The sequence below is a fragment of the Myodes glareolus genome, chromosome 15 (assembly GCF_982192425.1).
Source record: "Myodes glareolus chromosome 15, mMyoGla1.1, whole genome shotgun sequence".
Taxonomy (NCBI): domain Eukaryota; kingdom Metazoa; phylum Chordata; class Mammalia; order Rodentia; family Cricetidae; genus Myodes; species Myodes glareolus.
The window spans coordinates 55,250,560-55,274,837 of record NC_142040.1 but is presented as its reverse complement, the minus strand read 5'-3'; the positions used below and the strand labels follow the sequence as shown (position 1 = coordinate 55,274,837).

The 24,278-nt window shown below is 42.2% G+C and overlaps 1 protein-coding gene and 1 long non-coding RNA gene across 5 annotated transcripts in view; one reads left to right on the top strand and one right to left on the bottom strand.

Annotated features, from left to right (window-relative positions):
• Positions 1–8,504: 8,504 nt before the first annotated feature.
• Positions 8,505–11,193, bottom strand: LOC125397709 (uncharacterized). Of its 2 annotated transcripts, XR_015735013.1 has the most exons (4): positions 10,980–11,193; positions 10,708–10,855; positions 9,936–10,151; positions 8,505–9,193 (listed from the first exon to the last, which is right to left on the bottom strand). It is a non-coding gene; the product is annotated as an uncharacterized LOC125397709 (long non-coding RNA). The 2 variants fall into 2 exon arrangements; XR_007231136.3 differs by having other exon boundaries at positions 9,936–10,855.
• A 198-nt stretch (positions 11,194–11,391) lies between these two features.
• The window catches only part of Cdh6 (cadherin 6), a 136,152-nt gene continuing 123,265 nt past the window's right edge, over positions 11,392–24,278 (top strand). Inside the window, exon 1 of one of the 3 annotated variants that reach the window (XM_048429846.3) lies at positions 11,392–11,587. The gene's annotated coding sequence lies outside the window, so the exon portion shown is untranslated. Of the gene's footprint in view, positions 11,588–11,805; positions 11,888–24,278 lie in introns of those variants that run through there. The other 2 variants (XM_085676609.2, XM_085676607.2) reach the window with 2 other exon arrangements.

Here is a 24,278-nt window from a genome sequence, read left to right as displayed (position 1 = left end):
CAGAAAATTTCCTAGGAAACTTGGACAGGAGAAGAGTTTGTGGTGGGTTTGAGGTCTACACATACACAGGAGAGAAGACACACTCTATAAATACCTACTAGTGCTCAGTGCAAAAGGAAAACAATGGTGCTTTTTAAAATAAAACTTAGGTGAAGGGTGCATACCTTTGTAAATGAATGCAGAAATAAATAGTACCAATGAAGCTACTATCTTTAAACACACAGTCAAACTTATGTGCCCTTTCCAAAGCTTTCATGGACAAACTGTCACAGATAAAAAACATCAACAGGAAAAAAGGCAGTGGCATGGGGGAATATAACATTGCATCATCGCTTGGGCTACTTCTGTGTATACCATCAGTTATTTCAAACGAAACCCTGAAGAAGCAATGCCATCAATTTAATTTGAGACCACCATGTGCTCTTGTGAGACCTCCCTCTTTGTTCAGGGGACTCTCCGAGACACTGTGAAGAGGCAAGAGTCTTCGTGTTCTTCCATGGTAATATATATATATATATATATATATATATATATATAAACACATACATACATATATATATATTATTAAAATGAGAAGGAAGGAAAGCAAATACTGAGAAAAGCTAAGCGCCAGGGTCAGACAGGAGACAAGGAGAGTTTTCCTTCATTGCTGTGGGGAGGGGGCTCTCTATGGAGTCGCTGGATATTTTCTCTATAGTCAGTGGACCCATTTTAGCCCCACTTTGTTCTATGCCAAGATAGCTCCACCCTTATTCTTTACCACAGAAAGATCCTATTTTGCAAAATGAAAAGCAGGCCAGCAGAAACCTTACTCTCCTTTTCTATTTTCAAATAAAAATATGTCTAATATTTTAGAAATATTATAAAAATGTATTTCTATAATAGAAATATAGTGATAAATATTATATTTACTGACCTAAAATAAATGTCATGGAAATGTTTCCATTAGGAAATTAGAAATATTCTTAATTTCTCACCTCCACTTAAAGCCACAGGACTCCTACCTGCCCAACGGCAATTTAGTTCTTACTCATATGTAAGAATAGAATGTGTCATCACGACCATTTCAAACCAATGTGACACCTTGAGCCTCATTAAGTTTGAGTTGTACTTAAGATGTGAGTTCTTCTCTGGCCAATTACTGGCTGTGTGACTTTGAAGAAGTAATTGAATCTCCCTGAGGTACAAGCTCCTCAGCAGGAAAATGAGATGGATGTTGACCTTAGACTGTTGTTCTGGGGATGATGCAAGGCAACTTACAACATGCTGATTACAGTTCTGGGTCTACAACAGGTACGTAACGGACAGGTGACAGCTGCCATTCAAAAACTTGAGGTTGCAACTTTGAAGTTTTTAAGTTAGAAGCAACCCGACTGTCAGCCTATGCCCTTCAAAACCAAGAGGTAGAGACAGGGAAATCTGTACTCCAGCTCTCGACTCTGGTACTAATAGTAGATGGTAAGACATTAACACTTCAGGAACTATTCTGCCTAAGTACAGACTACCGCTTGATCTTATACTACAGGTCAAGAAGTGTTGTTCAGCTTCAAGTTAAGGATTCTTGCTCAAGGCTCTTAACCTGTTTGAGTTTCCTTGCCCATAACCTAAGAAAACTATAATAATCAGCAAAACAGTAACAAACATGAACCAGGTGATAGTGTGGAGAGTGCTATGTCACATGGGGTGTATAACACATGTAACAACCCACTCGGAGAATCAAAGTATGTCAGTGCTGATGTGCAGGTGGCTGGGTCAAAGACCCTTTCAGCAACCAGCCGACAGTGCCAGAAGGCATAGAAACCAATCTCTGCGTGTCTATTTACTTGGGCCCATGATGAGAACATTTTATAGCCAGGCATCCCGCATATCTGTAATCCCAGCTCTTGGCTGCATAGCAAGTTCTTGGCTAGCCAGGGCTATCCACAACACTGTCTCCAATACATAGAGAATATAAATAAGGAAGTACTCTCAGAGATGTTAAAGGGACTGGGGAGACGGCTCAGGAGGAAAAATGCATGCAGAAGACATGTTACATGTTATTGTCTGCATTGTTTTTTAAAGGAAGCTGGCGTGTATTTCAGATCATTTTGAGAATGGCGTCCACCATGGTGGGAAAAGTATGACGGCAGGAGCTGGAGGGCACAGCTGGCCATGTCCCAACTTACGTCTTCTCTTGCCCTTCTTAAAATCCACCGAGACCGATTTGTGTTACTCATGTCCTCACAGGTATGGGATCACGCTGGAACATAGTTGACCTACCAGAGGGCGCACTCTTAAAGCAACAATGACTATCCTACCTAGAAGCCACCAACTGCTGATAGCGCGGTGGGCTCATGAGTCGCTTTCTGCTCTGGTGCCGGAGTATTAACTGACGTCATCTGTGAGGGTCTTGTAAATGAGTCCACAGCTGGTGTGAGCTCATGAGTACAATGGCCTAGTCACACCAGTCTTTCCTAACCCCTGGCTCGTAAAATCATTCTGCCTCCTTTTCCTCAATGGCTTATCTGTGGCTGAGAACCCCAGAGGTCCTTACTCTCTATCCTGTGCCCCGTTTGAGTTTCTGCACTAACGAACATTCGTTCTGCAAAGAAAATGCCTCTGGAGGGTCTGAGAGTTGAACCAATCTACAAGCACAGAGATACAGATTTAGAGGGCAGATTAATACTGTGTCTATTTAGCAAAAGAATAGTAGTAGATTCAACCCTGGGACCTATGTGTGCCCCCAACCATAAGTTCTTGGGCAGATTTACAGTCTGGGCAAGTGTTTCCTCCTAAGGAATGGGCCCTAAATCCAGTCAGCAAGCAGTTGGTTACTCCCGTGACACTTGTCCCACTCTTGGACAGATAGGCATATTTTGCTAGCTTTTATAGTGCTTGGGGGCGGGGTCGCAGTGGAATAAGGTTATTGATGGTTTCTGACCTCCCCGCAGCCTCCTTAGCCTCTTCGGGGTACTAGCCAGCATGGAGGGAGCCTCCCAGTCAGTATGAACTTGATTTCTCCATGCCTTTTGAGCAAAGTATGCAGTATCTGCTGCAAGAGGATTTTACTATAAAGTTCTGGTGAGCAACTAAAAGTGGCGGCAACAGCCTAGCCTATTTGTGGGTGGTGTCTCTAGGATAGCCAACAACACGAAGGGATGTTTCCCACATGTAACAATGGAGCTTTTTAGTTGGCAACCCATGTCTTCTGAAAGGAGCATAAGTCCTCATTTCTCTCCATCCTTACAGCCCTGCGGTTTGTGACATCCCTTAATGAGTCCTGCCGGCCAGGATTCTTAGTGGCTTTCTGAACTCTTCCCCCTTGGTAATTCTCTTGGAGATACATGACTGTGCTTTCCAAAGCCTCCACTGGTCAAAGAGATAGGAATAATCACTTTCCTCAAATCCTCAAATTTCGCAGAGGTGCCAGGTCATATCACAGTTTAATAGCAGTTAATAAAAAGCCATTTTAAGACATTCACTGTCTCATTAACAAAAATCGGCTTTCCTTGCAGTTGTTCTTCAAGACTATCGTTCTGAATCAGTAATGGGCAGCAGCAGCGTGAGGAGAAAGAACTTGCCTTTGTCCCCCTAGTGGCCATATGAAAAATAACAAGTACAGATAAGCTTCAATAAACAACCACGAGAGTGAAAACTTAGGTCACTGCATTCCTTGTTTTACAGGTAAGGAAAATGGACCAAAAGATAAAGACTTGGCCAGAATGACACAGTTTTTTTTTGCAAGTCATCAGTACATCAAAAGGTTTGGTTCTATGTTTAACATACGGCGTCTGGATAAGTCCTAAGAATTGCATGTAAGACCTTTAGCATGTTCTTTATCTGCTAATACTCAAAAGGATTTCTATTTTCTTTTTAATCCTAGAAGAATTTTTTTATGTGAAACAGTTTCCTCTGAATTGAAACATTCCCTCTAGGAATGGACTGGGAAGGCTCCAAAGAATCAGAGAGTAAACAAACTTTGCATGCCTGGGAATGCTAACCCCTGCTCCCCGGAAAAGATTCATGAGGGACCCTCCCCAAAGTTTTGAAAGCAGTAAACAAATGCAAATGGAAAGAGCTGTGAGCAGTCAACTTGTCTTCAGGGGATCCTCAGCCCTATTCCACTGACAGCAAGTCCTGCCGTGTGCTCCAGGGCTCCAGCTTTGGTGAGCTGTCACTCATGCTGGGGCAGGCTTTTAGTGATGTAGCTGCCTTTGATCCATCTCTCCTGTAACTAACCTGTCACCCAGACTCCCTCTAAGTAACCCAAATAAAACTCATTGGATCACCAAGATGGATTTTGGGTGGCATCTTACTTTGATCTGTTACGGGCTCCCTATCTGGGGTTTTGGAAAGATATATGGGTCGTGCCTCCCGAGGAACAGACCCATGCCCTAGAATTTTAAGTAGATTTTCAAGGGGTATAGAGAAGACCTCAGCTGTGACTTAGAACACTTCCTGACCCTCTAGGAAGGATTCCTTCCTGAGGAATCAAGACGTCCCCCGAAAGTCAAGAAGGGCTCGGAATCAGCTCTGTTGGAAAGCAAGTGAGGGTCAGTACACCTTTGTAGATGGTCAAACATACACAGTAAATGGAAAATGGAGGTCAAAAATGGATTCTAATGCTGTTTAAAAGGAAAAGAAATGAACGGCACACTGACTTTTCTCAGTTTTAGGGAACCCTTAGGTAGGAAACGTTGGAAGCCAGTAGTAGACATCAAACATAAAATAAAGTGATATTTTCTTGATTTGAAAGAAAAGGCTATCATGCTTATTCACTGGCCCTTAAATTAAGCAAAAATATGGGTTGAATATAAATTTTTTTTTGGACAGCAAAAATATGGTTTGGAAATAGATCCATTAGAAAATTGAAACGATTGTCCAGATTTTTGCGACAAATAATACAGAAGATGGCCGTGTAACACTCTAAACATGTTTATCTTAGAATCAGGCAGTTCAGACCGTGGCAGGGTCTAATTTTCACATCATGGCATATAAGCTCCGCGGTAAGTTCTGGAGGACTGAAAGCACCTGCAGGAGCTCACTTCAAAGTGTGTGCTTGCATCTCAGCTGCGAGCCTTTACCTTGCGTGACCTTAAGCAAACTGCCTCCCATCCCTCACTTCCCTGATCTGCAAATGAGGATGTAACCATAGCTCGTGCACAGATTGTCAGGATGACTAAATAAGATCATCTACATAAAAGAACAAGGGCCTGGTGGACTGGAGAGATGAGTCTGCGGCTGAGAGAGCTCACTGCTCCTGTAGAGGATCTCAGTTCGGTTCCCAGCGCCCACCCTGGGTGACATGTAAGTGCTTGTAACTCCATCTCCCCAGGGTTTGATGCTCTCTTCTGGACCCCATGAGTACTTGCACTTCACATGCAACACACACATGAAATTAAAAATAAAAAAAGAACAGCTTCCTGGCACACCCTATGAATCCAGTGCATGTTATTGTTCTTATCAAAATGTTGATGTGCCCATTATCTGGTCTTTAAACAACAATGGATGCAAACCATTTACGAGTGAGAAGTGAGCATCATTCCTGTCCAGTCCCTCTAACTCTAGGAAGTTGAGGCATTGGATTTGACATAGCTAATACTTGTTTTTGCATCTGAAAACAAAAGTTTGCATGTACATTCATTGACACCATGTTTGATAAAGATGTGCAGAATTCATGACAAGGGTCGTCCAGGCCATGACAAAATGTCTTCAGGGGTAGGACTCATCTCTGCCTAAAGCTGCCAGCATCTCTCATCTTGAACTCCAGAAAATCTGAAAGTCCTGTAAGTTGAGCTAAAAATCAAGCATGCCCTTTCATCGTTTCATCAGATCTAAGATACCAATGGTAGAAGGCGGTGTCATTATTATATGTGTCACAGAGGGGAAAAAAGGATCAGCCAATTATACCATGATGTCATCCTTTCTTAGCATATCAGCTTTCACAGGCACGTACAGACATTTCAGTGAGCTCAAAATGGGAAAGTATGGGTGTTGTGAAATAAACAAAATGTGACATTGTCTAGTGGTTGAAACTTCTGACACAGTAAAACCAGTCTGAAGGCTGGGGACATAGCTCAATGATGAAGGGCTTGTCTAACATGTGTGAGGCCATAGGTTCAATCTCTGGCAGTGGAAGAAAAGGAAAGAAAAAGAAAAAGCCAATCTAGTTATCCCATAGGACAGAAATCTTCTCTTTTTCTGTCTATTGCCATTAACTCATAACCATGATCTTAAATCCATCTCCACTTTCCATCCATTGAATTCGCCCTCATTCATCTGAACTTCCATTTATTCATTCAGACCAGCACCGAATGTTTTCCCTAGCATCAGGGATTAAACGATAACTAAAACAAACAAATGCTGGAACTTCAAAAATTCAATGTAAATATAAATAACAGATGAAACAATATGTGAATAATGAAGTCTAGCCAGAGCGCTAGGAGTGTAGCAGTATGTACAAGAGAAGATACAAAGCCAAGAAGAAAAGGGAATCTAAGGACGTTACCCAAATAGGTACTGAAGGACAAGGTGAGCATGAGTCTACTCTAGACAGAGTTCTTATACTTTTAATAATTTGCTTTTTCCCATTCTCTCATCTTCATCTTTGTCTTCTTTTTGACAGCCATGATACACTGTGAAATTTGATGTTCTCACTATCTATAAAATCCCAAAATATTTTTGAACATATGCTATTATATTGTCTTCCCCCACTTCAGCTTGTCATTCTTCCTAATCAAGTGTTTCTAAAATTGGGAGGTGGTTGGTGTGAGAGGAAAATTATGGTTTTTTTTCCCTTTTTGGAGGAAAATGTAGGATTTTGTGTTTATTTTGGTATATACCACTTATTTAAAAGAACATATTAAGCTAAGTGTTAGTGGTGCACGCCTTTAATCCCAGCACTTGAGAGGCAGAGGCAGGTGGTTCTCTTAGTGCAAGGCTAGCCTGGTCTACTGGGTTCCTGGACAGCCAGGGCTACACAGAGAAATTCTTATCTCGAACAACAAACAAACAAAAAATGAGGCAGAACTCCTGCCTAGAACTGCAAAGGCTCTGAGTTTGATCCCTAATACTACAAACAATATTAAAGTAAAAGAAGATGCTAGCATGTTAAATTTTTTCCTAATAGTCAGCCTGTCCCTTCACTGTTACAGTACAATTTTAGCTACCAGTCCATCAAACTTGAGTTGTACTTATATGAACAGATACATTTATATTCTACAACAGGGCAGTGAAAAAATTTTAAAGAAAGAAGAAGAAGGAGGAGGAGGAGGAGGAGGAGGAGGAGGAGGAGAAGGAGAAGGAGAAGGAGAAGGAGAAGGAGAAGAAGAAGAAGAAGAAGAAGAAGAAGAAGAAGAAGAAGAAGAAGAAGAAGAAGAAGAAGAAGAAGAAGAAGAAGAAATAAGTTCATTCTATCTATTTTGAAATGCCAAGAGTATTAAAAAATATCCTGTGTAGGTCAGTGGCATTTGCTGCTGTGCATTTATCTCATTGGGAAGTCTTTTGACTTGCTGTAATCTACCTGTAGTAATGAGTCAAATATAGTGATCAAGAGAGAAATATCTTAATGCGACCAGGGATCCAACCCACTATGAAAGCTCTCCCAGGGCTGGGGACCTATCGAAGTGCATGCAGTTTGTATGGCTTTGTTTGAGCTCATATTGAGATGTCTAGGGTGCTTCCAAAAACAGGAATTCCATGGAGAGTTCCTGTCTCCTTTGTTTTGCTCCAGTAGCACTTAGAAGTCACCAAAGGTCCCTCCCACCCTTTTAATCATGCCCCTGGCTTTCACTGACACACTGGAGCGCATGTGCACTCAAACATACAAAGCAGATGTGGTGGAAGGATGTTTGTGCCTCAGTGAACTCTCTTTACTAGTGTTCACATAATGATGAAGCTGTAAGCATGCAAATGCGTGCTTTCCCCAGTAGTACGAGATGAAGGGTGCATTTTTATATCCAAGTGTCAGATTCCCTGCCGTTGGAGCTACAGACAGCTGTAAGTCAGCATGTGGTGGTGAGAGTCAAGGCTGAGTCCTCTGCAAGAATAGTTAGTGCTCTTAGCCACTGAACCATCATTTCAACCCTCGTGACTATTTATTGATACGTATCCCTATTATAAGTATAAGATAGTCTGTTAGTCACCTGAAGACAGACTTGGGAGAAAGCAGAACATTCTTCATCCAATCCTGGGCTGAGAAGATAGGTCAGTGGGTAAGGTATGAGAACCTAAGTTTAGATCCTCAGAATCCCTGTGGTATACCAGTTGTCTCAATGCTAAGGGGCAGAGACAGGCCAGCCAGGCTAGTCAATCTTTGAGCTTCACATTCAGTAGGATGCATTGTCTCAAAAATAAGTAATTAAAGTGGAAAGCAATAAAGGAAGGTACCTGACACTGATGTCTGGTCTGCCTCCACAAAAGAACACACACACACACATAGACACACACACACACACACACACACACACACAAACAAACTAGTCATGGTCTCTGAAGGAGAGTCTTTTTTATTTTTTAACTGAAACTTTACCACAAAAAGATGAGAGAAGTAAGGTAACATTGGCTGCCATGTACATAGAAAACAATGACATTCCCTGGCACTATTTCAGGGTCACCAACCTCCTAAAGAAAACAGGGTAAGGTGGCAAGTGAGCGCTTTCATAGCCTGTCTTCCCCACCTCCAAGGACACGCCTTAAGTGTGTCTGCTTGTGTTGGTCCTAGAAAAACCAGGGTAGCCCTCTACTCCCTTCCCAGCTCCAGTTTGCTACCTATCCTTGGAGGAGCCTGACCAATCAAAACTGTTCTCAATGAGTTAAATGGGGAGGGGAGACAAAGAGAGAAACTTGTCTCGCTTTTCTAGCAGGGAAGCTTCTGGACTAAGCCATGGGTGGTGCTGTTTGTCTTGTGGACTGAAGGGCAGAGGGGGCAAGTGCGAAGAAGGACGAAGCAACAGTAGAAGGGAAGGAGGGAAAATAACTCAGAGCAGAGTGCGGATGCCTCCTCGACACCTGCATCTAGGCCTTTCCAGGTGTAGGGAGCCTCTACAGAGTTGCCCTCCTGGGCCCATCACACAACCCCATGTGATGATAAGGACTGCCACATTTGTTCAGCACTTTCTGAACGAAGTCGATGACTTGTCAAGGTGTTCCAGGGTGCCAAAGAGCAACTTACAGCAGGACTTAGCAGCAATGAGCAATGCTCTGTCCACTGCCTCTGAAAGAAGGATGGAATAATCCTGGGTATTTTTTTTATCGATATCATAATTGAACATTAATAGTTCCTTGTGGTAAATGTCAGTAGGAAGTTCCAAGAATCACATAAAGTCCTTTAGTGTAATATCCTGGGGTTACAAACTCTTTAAAGTCACTTAATGCTGCCACATGAAACTGTTCGGGAGCAAGCTGATTGTCCACTCTTAATAAAATGAGGTTGTTTTAACCACCCTTAATGTGTAGCTAATGGAGTTTGAAGGGTAATACATCAAAAATAATTAAGAGATTTCCTTTGTGAGATATTAACTGGTTCGATGGATAGAAAATCTTCTTCACTAACACCCTTCCTATAGCATAAAATCAGTTAATTTATACATCTGTCTGCTAGAGGCACTCTTACACAATGTGTTTTTATTAACATACTTGCATATGCTCCCTTATTAATATATTGTCATGCATGCTACTAAATCATAAATGCACACATACTTTGTGGACACCCTGGTTGGCATATACACATCCAGGTTTCTCATCTCTTGTTCTTCCTAGTTTTATTACCTTAGGCACAGCTCTTAACCTCTACTGTGCCTTTATCAACCTTTCTCCTCCGTTTTTTTCGGCAGAAAAAAATAATCACATCATATTGACAAAAGAATCACATCAAATGGTCTCAAAGAATACTTTGGGATCTGTAAAGGACTATACAGACATGCCAAGATAGTCTTTCAAATTAAGAGGCATACAACCTGAGGGGTGAGTGTATGTGAAGCAGCTGTCTGCTCCATTCGCCCTGCTCCACTGCAGTTCAAATGGTCACATGAAGGGAACATGTTCAGCCTCCTGTCTGCAAACCACAAGCAGTTCTCCGTCACAGGGTTGTCTTTTCAAGTCTTTCCACCATCCATGTGCAGAACATCTGTGCTAAGACCGTTGCACATACAACTCTTTGAAGCACCGACTGCCTGGAAGAAACACTTTGATTTGGGCTTCATTAAAATGCCTGAACTTCTATTAAGGACACAAAAGATTTTCTAGTAAGAGCTCTCTTGGGAAGAAGACCAACCTCTAGCTAGTTAAATCGCTCAGAAGCGAAGTGGCTGGAATGTCTTTAGAGCACTAGGCAAAGAAAATCTTGCTGAGAGCTTGTAGCAAGGCACAAAACAGCTGGCTTGGGATGTGACTGACCCGGGGTGAAACCATTGTGGTAATTAAATTTAATTTTCTTAATCCAACAGTGCCTGGCTGCAACATGTCTACATCTTCTAGGCAGAAAAGTCATGATTTCCCCTTTAACAATGCTTTGACGTAGTTAAGATTTCTGCAGCTTAGTCCCTTCATAGTACAAGTCGTTTCTTGGCAAGTATAAGGCTAGCCATTCAAGATAGCTATGTGTACCGAGGAGTTTAGCATAGACGTTATCTTATTTCAGGAACTTCCCAGAAAGATCTCAAAACATTAAACGAGTTTTAAATACCAACATACACCCTCATCTGTAAGTACAGTGTATCCTGGTATCACCTTATTTAGAATGATGGACCATCCATGAAGACATTGGTGAGAATGAGGGGTTTGGATTTGAACCGTTTCTCCACTCTCGGGGGCATATGGCTTCATGCTACAGCACTATGGAATTATCCACTCCAAAACAGCACCAGAGCTCCCGAAGCTAAAAAAAAAAAAAAAAAAAAAAAAAGACCCGTGTGTTCTTGAAATGAGAGAAGCAAAGACATTCATGAATCTGGCTGCTCGCGTCTGTTTATGCTGTAAAGAACAGCCGTCGGTATTGTTACCTCAGGAGACCAGGGTTATTTTATTCGCGTGCATGTTGTGCGCGCTATCTACCCAAACTGGCCCACAGCGCCACGAGGTACCGTGTCCCCGGGAATCTTAATTGCCTGGATCTATTAGAAAAGAACATCCGACCGTTGCTGGTAATTGAACACGGTGCATTTTGATAGCATAAAAGAAAGATCAGATAGAGTCACACAAGTTCTCAGTATGTCTTAAGCCGTCCCCCGCCCACCCTCACCCCACCCCACCCCCCAAAAAATATAAGAAAAAAGAGGAAGGGAAAGCCTGGGGCTGCAGGAGTGTTCCAGAGAGCGAACTGCTCCGGACTTCAAACACTGGGAGTCATTCTGTCAAGGGGAGGGGGCGGGCGGGGGCAGGCACTGGGCCTCTGTAACAAAGTCCTCCTCTCTTTGCTCCCTCCCACTTCATTCACTTGCAAATCAGTGTGTGCCCACAAGAGCCAGCTCTCCCGAGCCATAACCTTCCCATCCCGAGAGCTGCAGTTCCAGCCACAGCAGCAAGAAGCACAGAGCCGGCAACCGTGGCGGAGGCAGGAGCATCCTGGGCTAGTTGCAGGGTGTCCCCGGGATCCGGAAGGCGAACAGAGGTGGGTTCAGTCTCTGTTGGTAATGCCGGAGCTGGTGCGTGCGTTTTCTCTCTTTCTTTCCTTCTCTTTCTTCTTTATGTATACATAGCTTTAATTCTGTAGTGTTGCTGGAAGCCAATCAGGGAAAGAGAGCGGTCCTCTGCGCCGGGTGTGTGCTGTGCGCGGAGTTGGGAGGGATGCTCAGCCCTGAGCTGGAGTGCGGGCGGGCGCGCGGGTCGGGCTGCGTTGGTGGCGCTGCTGCCCCTGCTCAGGACCGGCGCCGCTTCCCGGGGAGCCTGGGCGCCGCTCCTCCGCCGCCTGGTAAGACCGAGCCGCCTTGGGGTTTGTGGGGGGTGTCAGGGAACAGTGCGGACTAGAGGAAGCTGCGACGTCCTCTCCATGGGGCTGGCAGAGGCGGCCTGCCGAGCTCCAGCTTTGCAAAGTTGGCTGGTCAATTACCAAGGGCGCTAGTGCGTGCAGGAGCGGTGGAACCGTTTGGGGATTGATTTATTTCCACCCACCCAACAATACAAAGGTCTGTGTGTTGTCTGCTTGGGCTGAGTTACGTTCTTTGGCTTTGAGGGTATCGCAGAAATGAATTCAGGTAGTCTGAAAAGTCTGGAATGCTCCCAATAAGGAAAACTTATAGAGATGGTTTGGCTGAATGAGCTAAAGAAAACTGTTAGCTTGCATGTTCGGAGCAATGCCTGCCGGCTTCTATAGGACAGAAATGCTTGGGTTGCAAGGCAAGTCCGACACTGGACTTCGAAAATGGATCACACTGTCCAGGGAAAAGTCATATGGAGACGCCACTCGCGGATGCTCTTCCATGGCTGCACACACACGCACACACGCACTCACACACGTCTGGGGGAGAATGCCTTCCTCCGACTGTTTGGAGAGCAGACCTTGGTGCGCCTGATTTTAGGTGTCAAATGCGAGAGCGGAGTTCCCGCTGTGTTCGTGTGGAATTTAATGAAGGCGGTTATAGCAGCGTCCTACACTGCAGCAAAGCTAGGGTCACTTCCTCCGTAGTTATTCGCCTGCCAAGAGTTACAGTCCATCTCGAGATGGGAGATGCTGGCGAGGTCAGCGTGGTACTGAGAAATGTTGTCGCTGCTGCAATAAAATCCATATTTTATGGGACGCTACTTGCAGGTCTCTGTGTTTGCAAGGGGCTGGCCGCCTATCTCAACTGCTACTGAGAACATTCAAGAACCAAGAAGTTTAATCATGTGGAACATTCACACATTTCCCTCTCCCACTCATTTTTCCCCCTATGATGACACTTTCTTACGACAGTCACTGCAAGCTGTATCAGCCTCTTCACTTTCACTTACTGAAGTCACACACTGTGGACCAGAAGAGATATTTCCTTTGACAGTGTGGCTGGGGTGGGAGATGGATGTTAACTGTGAGTTTTCCTGGTGGTTAATAATTCAGGGGTTGCAGACCCCTCCTACAGCGCTAAGGGAGCCAGAGAGAGATCTGGCTAGTTAACCATCAACTCCTCAGAGAATGAGTAACAGCCGTGTGAAGGATGGCCAAAGCTGGCTTATTTTTCCTTCTTTCTGACAGTTTTACCTGACAACGGAAAACCCTCAGGATTCTTTCCGCTTTGGGGGAGTGGGGGGGAGGGTGGATGGACAAACGCCTCCCCATCTAGTTTGAGCACAGTCCTTTGTGTGTGAGCATTTGCATGTGACTCTGTGTTGGCATTCTGGAGAATCCAAAAGCCAGTTGTGACCAGAAAGGGGATATGATAAAGCAGATAGCTTCATGATGTCATAAAGAGGGCAAAGTGCATGCCAGGTGCCATATTTTTAATGCAGCAAAAGAAACTTAGAAGAAATCCAACAGAGAACTGTGCCTCAGCCCCTTTTCCGTCCAGTATGTTCTAATTAACCAAGTGTTGGGGTGAAATAAAGAGTAGACCTTTTCCTCCCTGGCTTCATGGCTTGTGTCATCCTTTGGAAGCAGAGGAAGTAATCAATTTCTTCAACAAATACAAGCACATTGCCGAGAGAAAAATGCAATGATGTAACTCCACTGTATTTGTCCACAATTATCTTTCGCTGCCATTAGGAGGAAGTGACAGTCTGGTGTCTCCAGGGGGATTTCCAGTCCCTCTCCTGGTTGGTTTTTATGCCAATTTATTGCAATTACATTTCTCAGTGCTAACTCTGCAAAGACAGTATGTGGAGCAAAATCATTTTCTCTCAAGTTGTCGACTGTCCTCACACCTGTGCCTTACCTCCCACAACCGCCACTTCCATCAGCTTTGCAAGGACAAACTTGTTGTGAAGCATCCTCTTCTCTCAGGGACCAAACTGCCCTGCCGAAGGCTGGAGACGTTGGTCAGCAGCTGGCATTTCTGGAAATCACATTGTGAGGGATCACATGCCCCTTTTCTGAAGCAACAAGTTAGAACAATGGCTTTGGCAGGTCTAATTAGTGGTAATGGGAAGGCTGCCCCATCCAAGGATAAAAACGAGATAAATAGTGGAAAGCACCCACTTTCCCACTTTCCTTGGGAATTTCTGTGTGGGCTCTCTTTCTGGCTCTACCTGCTTTGTGGTCAAGGATGGCAATGTATTATTAGGGCTTCATAGTTCCAGCTACCACAACTTTCCTGTTTAATTTGTAGGGACCTATAGTGGACCACTCTGGGCCTCTGCCATGCAGTTCAGTGGCAACACAGGTCTCACTATGATAATAAGATCCTGTCTGCTCTTTTTTCATAGATGTTAGCATTTTCCGAGCAGAATCTTAATACTTGTCTCAGATCAAAACCATTGTCTGCCATTTCCATAGTTCCCTTCATTTAAGGGATTTCTGACATATTTTCACAATTTTCTGAGAATGTAGACCTTTAGTCTTCTTCAAAGTCTATATACGGTTCCAAGTCAAAGCAATGGCCAATTAATCATGAGCGCACCACTATCAAAATCATACAAGGGTTTCCTTATATATTTTCCTAGAATCTTGTCAAGGCTCTGCTTCCTAAATATCATCTTACCAACTACTAAAAATGAGCTTAAAGTTATGATTCCAACTAGTAAAGACTCTTGCCTCTAAAGAAATGTTTGAAGAAAAAAAAACTGTTAACTTTGTGCTGAAATGGAGGTGTCTAACGATAAGAAGTTCCCATTCAAATAAGCCTAAGTACCAAGGCGGTTAAGATGCCCACGTTGCCCTTGATCTGATCGTTATGTGTCATAATTTTTCTCTAGATTCTAGGTAACCTCTTTTGGAAAAATATTTATTACATTTTTTCTTTTATTTGCATGTGTGCGTGCGTGCGTGTGTGTGTGTGTGTGTGTGTGCACGTGGCACACACATGCCATGGCACCTGTGTGGAACCCAGACAACTTGCAGGAGAAGGTTCTCTGCTTCCACCATGTGGATTTCCAGGATCAAACTCAAGTCATGAGGCTTGGCAGCAAGTGCCTGTACCCACTGAGCCGTCTCACCAGCCCTAGATAACCTCCCCCTTTCAAAGCTCCGCCTGAAACTCAGAGTAAGATAAGTTCCGGAGAGTGAATCAGCCTTTTCTGCTGACAATCTTCAGCTTTCGACTTCCAATGGAAAAATGGGTTCTGAAGTTTGAAATGTGCTGCAAATAAGATAACACCCTGCAGAAGCCAGCGGCCTTGTCCCTGCTTAGTCACCGCAGCCGTTCACTGGGGTCCATCAGAGTTAGGGTCTCATTTATAAAAATAACAAGCAATGACTCAGGCTAAATTGCATTTTTCATACTGTCTGGGCCTAGCCAGTGTCTACTGAGCCTACCTCATTTGCTTCACAGGACGGTGAGAATGTAGATAATCAAACTTTCGGTGGCTGCACTGTTTCCTGAATAGTGTTTCCTTAATACGAAGATTCGAGAACATTATGGAAATTGCAGACAAAAAGAAAGTTAAACATGCATGCACACAGGGGAGAGAGGAAGAGAGAGGGAGGGAGGGAGGGAGGGAGGGAGGGAGAGAGAGAGAGAGAGAGAGAGAGAGAGAGAACAGAGGGAGAGCGGGAGAGAGCCCGTTAGTGAAACTGTTCTACAAACCAGGAAAGAAATGCAGAAATGTAGGTTGATCTTGTTTTACTTTCCATAGGAATGTCTATCTTAAGTTTAAGATAAATGGAAGATTTGGACACATTCTTGGATATCAACCATAAATGCTTTTGTTTGAACTTGCTCTTGTAAAACTGAATTTGCCTATAGTTTTAAAAGTTCCTCTTTAGGGTAAAGCCTCCTATTTTCAAAGCAGTCCTATGAGAAACTTCAGGTTTTCCCTATTGAACTTGGATCACTATTAACCACAGAGTAGGAACCGAAGGAGCCTGAGAGAACCTGTAAGTACTCTTTCAGAAAGTTGGTCTGCTTACGAGGTGAGAAACAGTCAAATTAGCTAAGCCAAAAACAGTTTGGCCCGAGGGAAGCAACCTCAGCCAGTAGTCTAGCTGTTCAAGACTAGACTGTTCGGGGAACTTCCAAGACTTCCAGTCCAAACACCTGCTGTAGGATGATTACCTCGAGAGCACCTTCATAAACGTTCCACAGATGTGAGTGCAGTGGCTGTGTCTCCCATCCACACAGACTTCTATATCATCCCGTCTCGTCTCATTATTATCTTGGCATGAACACTGTTGAGTACCCAATTTCTCTAGCAGTCAGACCACCTTTCTGAGATTTATTAAAAAAAAGAGTTTAATTTAAGTCACAATGCTACTATTAAGATTTGATTTTGCAATATTTGGCAGCGTAAGTCGAAAGCTTCTACCAGTAGATACACAGTGTTCTCATAGAGGAGAGCAAGTTTTGAAGATGATCATCATAATACTAGCTTTCCATGGGGTCTAATCTATCTTCACAGCTCATCACTTGAGAGTATACCATGTCTTTCTATAATTTCCTAAATAAGTAGGTTTGACCAAAGATGGTCAAGAAACCCAATAAGCCACAGTAATGAAAACCGGCAAGAAGAAAAGTTAAGCTGAGGACATGGCCCAGACAGAAACCGAAAGAGATGAATTCCACGTCCGTTAGAACACAAGAATCAAAACAAAATAAAACGTGCCTGTTTCTCACGGAATCTTTCTTCCTCATAAGCAGGGTACTTCAAGTTCAACTGCACCCTTAGCGTGTTCATATACACTGCTGGGCTCTACTCTGGAATGCAAACCTGAAAATCAACCTTTAGAAATTACCACCTAAAGAGACGATCATGGCTTGGCTATAAATTAACCAGATGAGTATTGTTTTAATGTGGTCAGATAGTCATCAGAATCAAGAAAGTGTTTCTTAATACTTTAAAGACTAGCTCTTTCCTTTCTCATCTCTTTCTTATCATACAAGTCAAACAGGTGGCTCTGTCTTCTCTGAGGCCTGCAAGCCAAGTATAAAATAGTGATTTAGACAAAAAACCAGCCAAACAAACAAACAAAACGATTTGTATGGTAGAGAGAATGAAAGACGGACCACCAAGGGAGCTCCCCCAACACCTCCACACTTGGCACGGAAGACTTTTAATTCTACAGTACTGTTATTTATACATATGAGGAGGTGGATTTAAACACATACACAGAGAGAGGGTCAGAGTTTTTATTTATTTATTTTATGTATCTGAATGTTTTGTCTGTGTGTATGTATATACAATGCATTCATGACTGGTGCCTGCAGAGGGCAAAACTGGAGTTACGGATGGCTGTGAGTGGCCATGTGGGTCTGAATCCAGGTTCTCTGCCACAGTAGCAAATGCTCTTTAACTATTGAACCACCTCTTCAGCCGCTGAGTTCAGAATTTGTATATGTCTAAATAATAATGACAAACTAAGCTTTACTGGGCTTTCCTATAAAGTCATGCAATGTCCTAAGCATTTTACTCTGGTTTTGTTTGTTTGGTGAGGTTTTTTGTTTGTTTGGTTGGTTGGGTTTTTTTTTGTTTTGTTTTGGTTTGGTTTTTTTTTTTGTTTTTGTTTGTTTGGGTTTTTTTGAGACAGACTGTCACTCTGTAGCCCAGGTTACACTGGAATCCATTATGTAGCCCAGGATGGTTCACAACCCAACTTAGCCTATCTTGTGCTTAGAAATACAGGCAGGAGCCAGCATGCCTGGCTGAAAAATCAGTTTGGGGGCTTTTGTTCTGTTTGTTTTGCCTGTGTGCTTGTGTGTGTAACACATGTATGCCTGGTGCCTGCAGAGGGCAAATAAAGCATCAGAACCCCTGGAACTGGAGTTTAAACCTGGAGCCTTATATACTCTTGGCAGGCCTACCACTGAGACAGCGCCCCAGTTTAATGTGCACTTTGCATCATAACACTCACGTCGTAAATCAAAGGGGAAATCTAATGTGTGTTTCCTCTTTACTTAGCCCTTCCTTAGTTTGAATTTCCAGGGAATTTCCCTTTGAGCCAAGCACTTAATGAATGTGCTGTTAGCAAACACTTGCGATATCTTAGAAGTGCAAGTGTGACTCTCTCTCTGAGAAACACTGAGCAGCAGAGGGCATGGGAATGATTTGATTATTTTTGACCAGAGGAAGGCAAAGTTTAAGGCTAAGGAAAATGTTTCTAGGTTACTCGATTTTTAGATTGCATTTATAATCACACATTAGCGCTTATAAACAGAGAAGATCATCTGTGGGCTATTTGTCTGAGCATCATTATCTTCTCCTGCCCTGAGAGATAGCTTCACTGATGGAGGAAGCACTGTGAGAAAGTAGCTAAAACTGAAACCATTCGTTTCACTGATGGTAAGGAACAACCCGACTTCATAGTAAGTACCTCTAAGTACATCAGTCCCGAATCATAACAGTAACAATCCAGTATGCCCAAGGCGATTGGGATGCTGAGTAAGAGTGTATTTATAGAACTTGGGATGGTCACTTGGTCAGGAAAGTGCTTGCTGTACACCCATGAGGACCGTGTTCAAGCTCCAGCATCAGCATCCATATAAAAAGCCATGCAAGATCTGGACTATGATCCCAGCACTGGGGAGGAGACAATTCAATCCCTAGTTCTCACTGGCCAGCCAACAAAGCCTAATCAGAAAGGCCCAGATCCCAGATCCCAGTGAACACATCCAAGGTTGCCCTCCATTCTCCCATGTATACACACTGGGATATAAATAAATATACCATTTATATCCTTCCCTATATGATAAGTAAAAGAAGTTGTTTGCTTCTTGTATAACCACAATTTCATTACTTTATTACTATCACTATATAGAATCTACTCTAAATAACTTTAGAAAGAGTGAGGGGGCAGGCCTTGTATAGCCCTGGACCCCAAATCCCCATGTATCAAAGGACTGCCTTGAACTCCTTTTCCTCCTGCCTCTGCTTCCCAAGTGACAGCATTATGGGCGCCGTGTACCATAAGGTCTGACTCTGAATGGATTCTTTTCAAAGTAAAATTTCATATGCATATGCACCCAAATCCACAAGAAAAGCAAAGAAAGAAGTGGTGAGAGAAGGAGGAAGAGGCTCTTCCATCAGGGTCACTGTATGTGACAGAAGAGCCACCATTCTCCTTTGTTCTCCCTATTGCCACTTTTAAAACATCATGTAGCTCATCCAGCCTCCAAAGAGAGTCTGATAATGGGACACATAATCAGATAATGTGCGGCATGAGAAGGTTCTCAGAGACTTCATCCCATACCAACCATTTGCATACGAGATAACTGATAAGCCGGGAGATGCAGTGTGACTTGTCTGTGGATGTACTACATTCATTTTGTTCTTTAATCTCTCTCTCTCCTATAACTTGATATCTAGTCACTGGATGTCATTGCTCTTTGTCATTTCTGCTTAATTCTTGCATTAAAAATTAAAGAGGAAATACAGCTACGGAGTTGTTGTTTGTATTCCATAGCGGTGCGGTCTTGACAACGAACCGATAAGAATAGAGATAAACGGTTCTTCTAGATTTCTGTGTTTCCACATTTTTTTAACTTCTATTGCAAAGAAAAATTTTAATATCTCCTGCAAAATTTTGTTCCTGTTTGGGTGTTGGCAGTGCACTTTTGAGACTTGGTTTATGTGTAAGAACCTGATGACAGGCTTGAATGATCCTTATCCAAATAAATGACTTTTCCAGATACTCAAAGTCAAGAGTTCATCTTTCAAAAGTAAATTTATTGGTTAGTGATTAGATATGAAAATTAATGGCAACATTTTCTGTGTTTCATAAACCTCCATTTATTCTATATTAAAAACTCAGACAATGACCTTCCTTTGAAGTTATAATGTCAGTTCTTTCACTAGAGTGTATGTATGGATAAATTATGCTGGGTTTTACCTTGGCAAGATTAAAATCTGGCAAGCAACTCAATGTCAACTCTTCCCCCTTTTAAAAAATAAAACTGTTAATGTTCCATGAAATCCAAAAGCCTTATGACCAATGGGTTGTATAATGAATGTCTTCATATTGAAAAATGAGGCCTTGTTCACTTCCTTCTTATATGGATGAGCAAAAAAACAAAGGCAACTTGTAATTATAGAAGAGGCAAAAAGGCAAACTATACAAAAACCACTGGACCAACAGGTATCCTTGGGTCCTTTAATTACAACATACATGGGAATATAGCTCAGTGGTAGAACACTTGTCTAGCATGAACAAAGCCTCAGGTCCGATCTCTAGTCTCAAAAAAAAAGCACTATAGATATTAATTCTAATATTTGGAACCAAAGTGATCTTTGACTATATGAACATGTAGTCTCTACAAATGTACTTTTCCAAGATGATGGCCAGAATGTGTCATAAACAATTAATTTCTCCATTTGATTGTATAATGGATTATTTAGCAAGCAATGACAAATTTTAAATTTATATCTAATCTAATACGCAAGAGCAAACACAGCTTATCTTAACCAAATAAATAATAAAAGGGATGCAATTCTCCATAAAAATAAACTTCATATACTTATGGACAAACAAACAAAAAAAATCTCTAAAAAATGTTGATTTGTATTTTAATGTACTCATTTTTACTTTTAAAAGTGATGGTTCTCTCAGGTATAATATAGCTTTCATCCATGAAAGCAAGTATATCATGCTTTTAACTGCAAGAATAAAAATGAATTTTATTAATCTATCATCCACCTTGTAGAATGTTTAAAGCTGTTCAATTTCACATTCAAATGAAATATTCTGCCATCTCCTTAGCAACATGTACTAATTCAACACCGATCAGAGCAGTGTGTGGTCAGACTATGAAATCACCAATGCAAAATGACAGAGCTCACCATGACGACTACGTCGCTGATGAACCCTAATGTGGACCACATCAAGCTACTGCGTCTCCTGGCAATTATCCTCAAATTAAGCTGCTTGCTTAAAAGTATCTAGTTGGGATTTTGCCAGTGTTTCATAAAGAATTAATTCTACAAGGGAACCTTTTGATACCTTTTCTCTTTTTATCAAAACAAGAGATGTTTGGAGCAGGCCCTGATTAACTAGTTGGAGGAAATAGGATCACTGGCAGTTACTGTCCTCAAGAAAAAGAGTTTCTACTCTATCGCCCCCACATGCCAGAGTACCAGCTGGGCAGCACATCCTACCTCCACAGAAAGCAAAGTGGCCAACCCGTCAGTTGGCTTTGAAGGAACTGCAAACATGCTAGACACAGCTCCGAGACCTGCATTTGACATTTTTCATATCATATGATTAAATCGTGTTTCCCCTCTGCCAAATCCCCCCAAGATCCTCCCCACCTTTGAACTCACCTAACTTTGTCTTTATGTTCTTTCTCTCTCTCTTTAGAAAACAGACACAAACAAACAACAAGAAGCACATGAGCAAATAGACATTTCAAAAGTGCAAAAAGGAAATTCAAAACAAATGAAAGACAAAAAAAAAAAAACAACCATGCCTAAACAAAGCAAAATGAAACAAAGAGTTTACAAAAATACCATTGAGTTTGCTTTGTGTTGACCAGTTTCTCCTAGGGAAGGGGCCTGCCCTGAGGTGTGGTTAATGTATGTACCCAGTGACCATCCTTTGGAGAAAACTGATTTCCCCTTTGCCAGTGGGTATCAATTGTGGATACTATACTCCTAAATATCTCTAGAAGGATCACTGTGGTTTATAAAACAAACAGACAAACAAAGATCTCCCCATCACTTGAATTGAATTTAAATGGACATATACTTTTGGGTCCTAAAAAATAAAAAAAAAAAATCATTTCAGAGATGGCCACAGAAGAGTACCCGGTAGGGCAGTGTGCAACATAGATGCTGATGACGAAAATGGCTACTTTCACCCCAAACAGGATACTAAATGGGTGCAGTGACTTTATTTAAATATGGAGGTTAATAAAATTCTAGTAGCTAAATCCCACGTGATCTAAAGAAAGAGTGTGATATGATGGACACAAAGAGAAGAAATTATTGAAAAGTGGGGTTAGATCCATGGGGAACTCTGGAGCCAAAGGTGGATTCGCACACTGATGTTCTGAGTGCTCAGAGAGCCTCCGTTTTCTTCCCAGTTTGTCACTACACAAAAATGGAACTTTTAAACGACCTACTTTCTTACTTCTTTCTTGTATCATCATCTTTTCATCATGGTTGATCAGCTTTCCCAGTCACCGAAGACAAGGGCCAAAGTTTCCCGATTTAATAATTAAAAATCTGTGTGCTAACACCCACAATGTTACAAAAAGCACTTTAAAGCCAGGAGTGAAAGTTGGACTGTGTTACGCTTGACAGTTCAGAGAAGCCGCCACGAGGTTCTGCATGCTAAGGAGATGCTGGGCTTGTCGCACGCTTTCCAATTTAGGTTCCATCTGATTGACAAGTGTTCCTAAGGATGATATTCAGCCTAGAGTTTTGGGGAAATTCATTATTTGACTCTTTCCACAGCAAAAGCCCTTCTGATACAAATAGAAAACACTTTATGGAATAGATAAATCTAGGTTCGGAGGGGGAAATGAGAAAATGGCTTTGAAATATCACTTTCCAGCCACAAGATCAGAGTTTTAGGATGACGGCAGCATGAGTGACCGAACACACCATACAGGCTCAGGAAGAACTGTCTGTTGGGTGAAAATCACCCTCCAGTTACAAACAGTTCTCTCAAAAAAAAAAAAATCTGATTTATTTTCTTTCATCTCATTCAGGCTAGTGAAAATATAATTTTTCGAGCTTGTGCTGATGACTTAATTTTTAATAACTGACTCATTTAAAGGAAGTCTATTTCAAAGGGAACTCTATCAATGGTGTCCGGAGAGCCAGAGGGCTTGGGGTTAACAGGCTGCCGAGCCTTCAAAACGGAGCCGCCCGATCCTCTCCTCCTCCAGGCAGACTTCTTGCTAAAGTTGGTCGTAAGCATCGTAGCCTGGAGCCTGATTAACAATTTATGCTTTCCTAAGCAGATTACAGAGTCTGACAATTTGATTTCTTTAATTCTTAATTTGTGTTTGGAGACAGAACATACTTCTAGGTTTATGCTTTTCATATATTGTATTTTAAGAAGCCAAACCTAATCTAAACATTGTCCTCCTGAGAACTTTTACCTTTACAGTTTTAGTAGCCATGTGTAGACTCTTCTCCCCCGCCCCCCATAACTAAGACGACTGCTTCCTTGCTTGGTCGGTACATGACTTGTTTTTACTTCTTGCTGAAATGATCCAATGTGTTCCCTCGTCTTAGGAAGAAAGAGGACAGGAGGGAACGAAGAAGTGTAATAACTAAGATCTGTCACTCAGAGAGCATTCACATCACTTTAGGCACATTCTAAAGATCATTCTAAAAATGTAAATTCAGTCCTCTCAACAAGACCCTGAAGTAAATACTGTCATGCTCCCCTGCATACAAGACAACACTAGGAAACTAAGCACTTTTGCTCCTTGTTCCAAAGTCTCACTGTGGTGCAGGAGAATTGTCTGTATTCTGTCAATCATGTATTTTAATAAAACGCTGATTGGCCAGGCAGGAAGTATAGGCGGGTCAACCAGGCAGGAAGTAGAAGCGGGGCAATGAGAATAGGAGAAGGCTAGGGAGGAGGAAGCTCCCTCAGCCATTCCTTCCTGCCCAGACCACCGAAGATGCAACATGTGAACTGACAGCTGAAAAAGGTACCAAGCCCTGTGGCTAATGTAGATAAGGATAATGGGGTGACATATGTCATAAGAGCTAATAAGTAGCCTGACCTAATGGGCCAATCAGTTTATAACCTAATGTAGACTATGTGTGATTTTCTTTGGAACTTGTGGGCTGTGGGGTACTGGGCAGGACAGAAACCCCAACAAGCTGGCCCTCATGTTACATCACTGCTAGTTCTTAGAAGGTAAAATGTATTCCTCCGCTGTTTTAACCATACATTATGGCGCCCATTATGCTTAATATGTAAGAATATACTCACGTGTATGCATTATGTATTCAAATAATGAGTGGATGGGTAATGAATTAGATAGGTGATAGTTGATGATGATAAATGCAGGTAGATAGATTCGAATGTGTGTATCTTAAATACAGAAGTAATGGGTATACAGATTACACACACGCACACACACACAAAACAATTTATTTCTATAACTCAGAAACATCGTAAGAAACTTCCCCCTTCCTTCTCACCCCTCAACCCCTCAGTACACTAATCTGTTCTCTTATAAATTAGGTCAACTCATCATAATCCAAATCCACAGATTTCAACCTCAAGAAAACCATTTCACTTTAGGTCCGGCTCTTCAGTTTAATTTGAATCAATCTTTTAA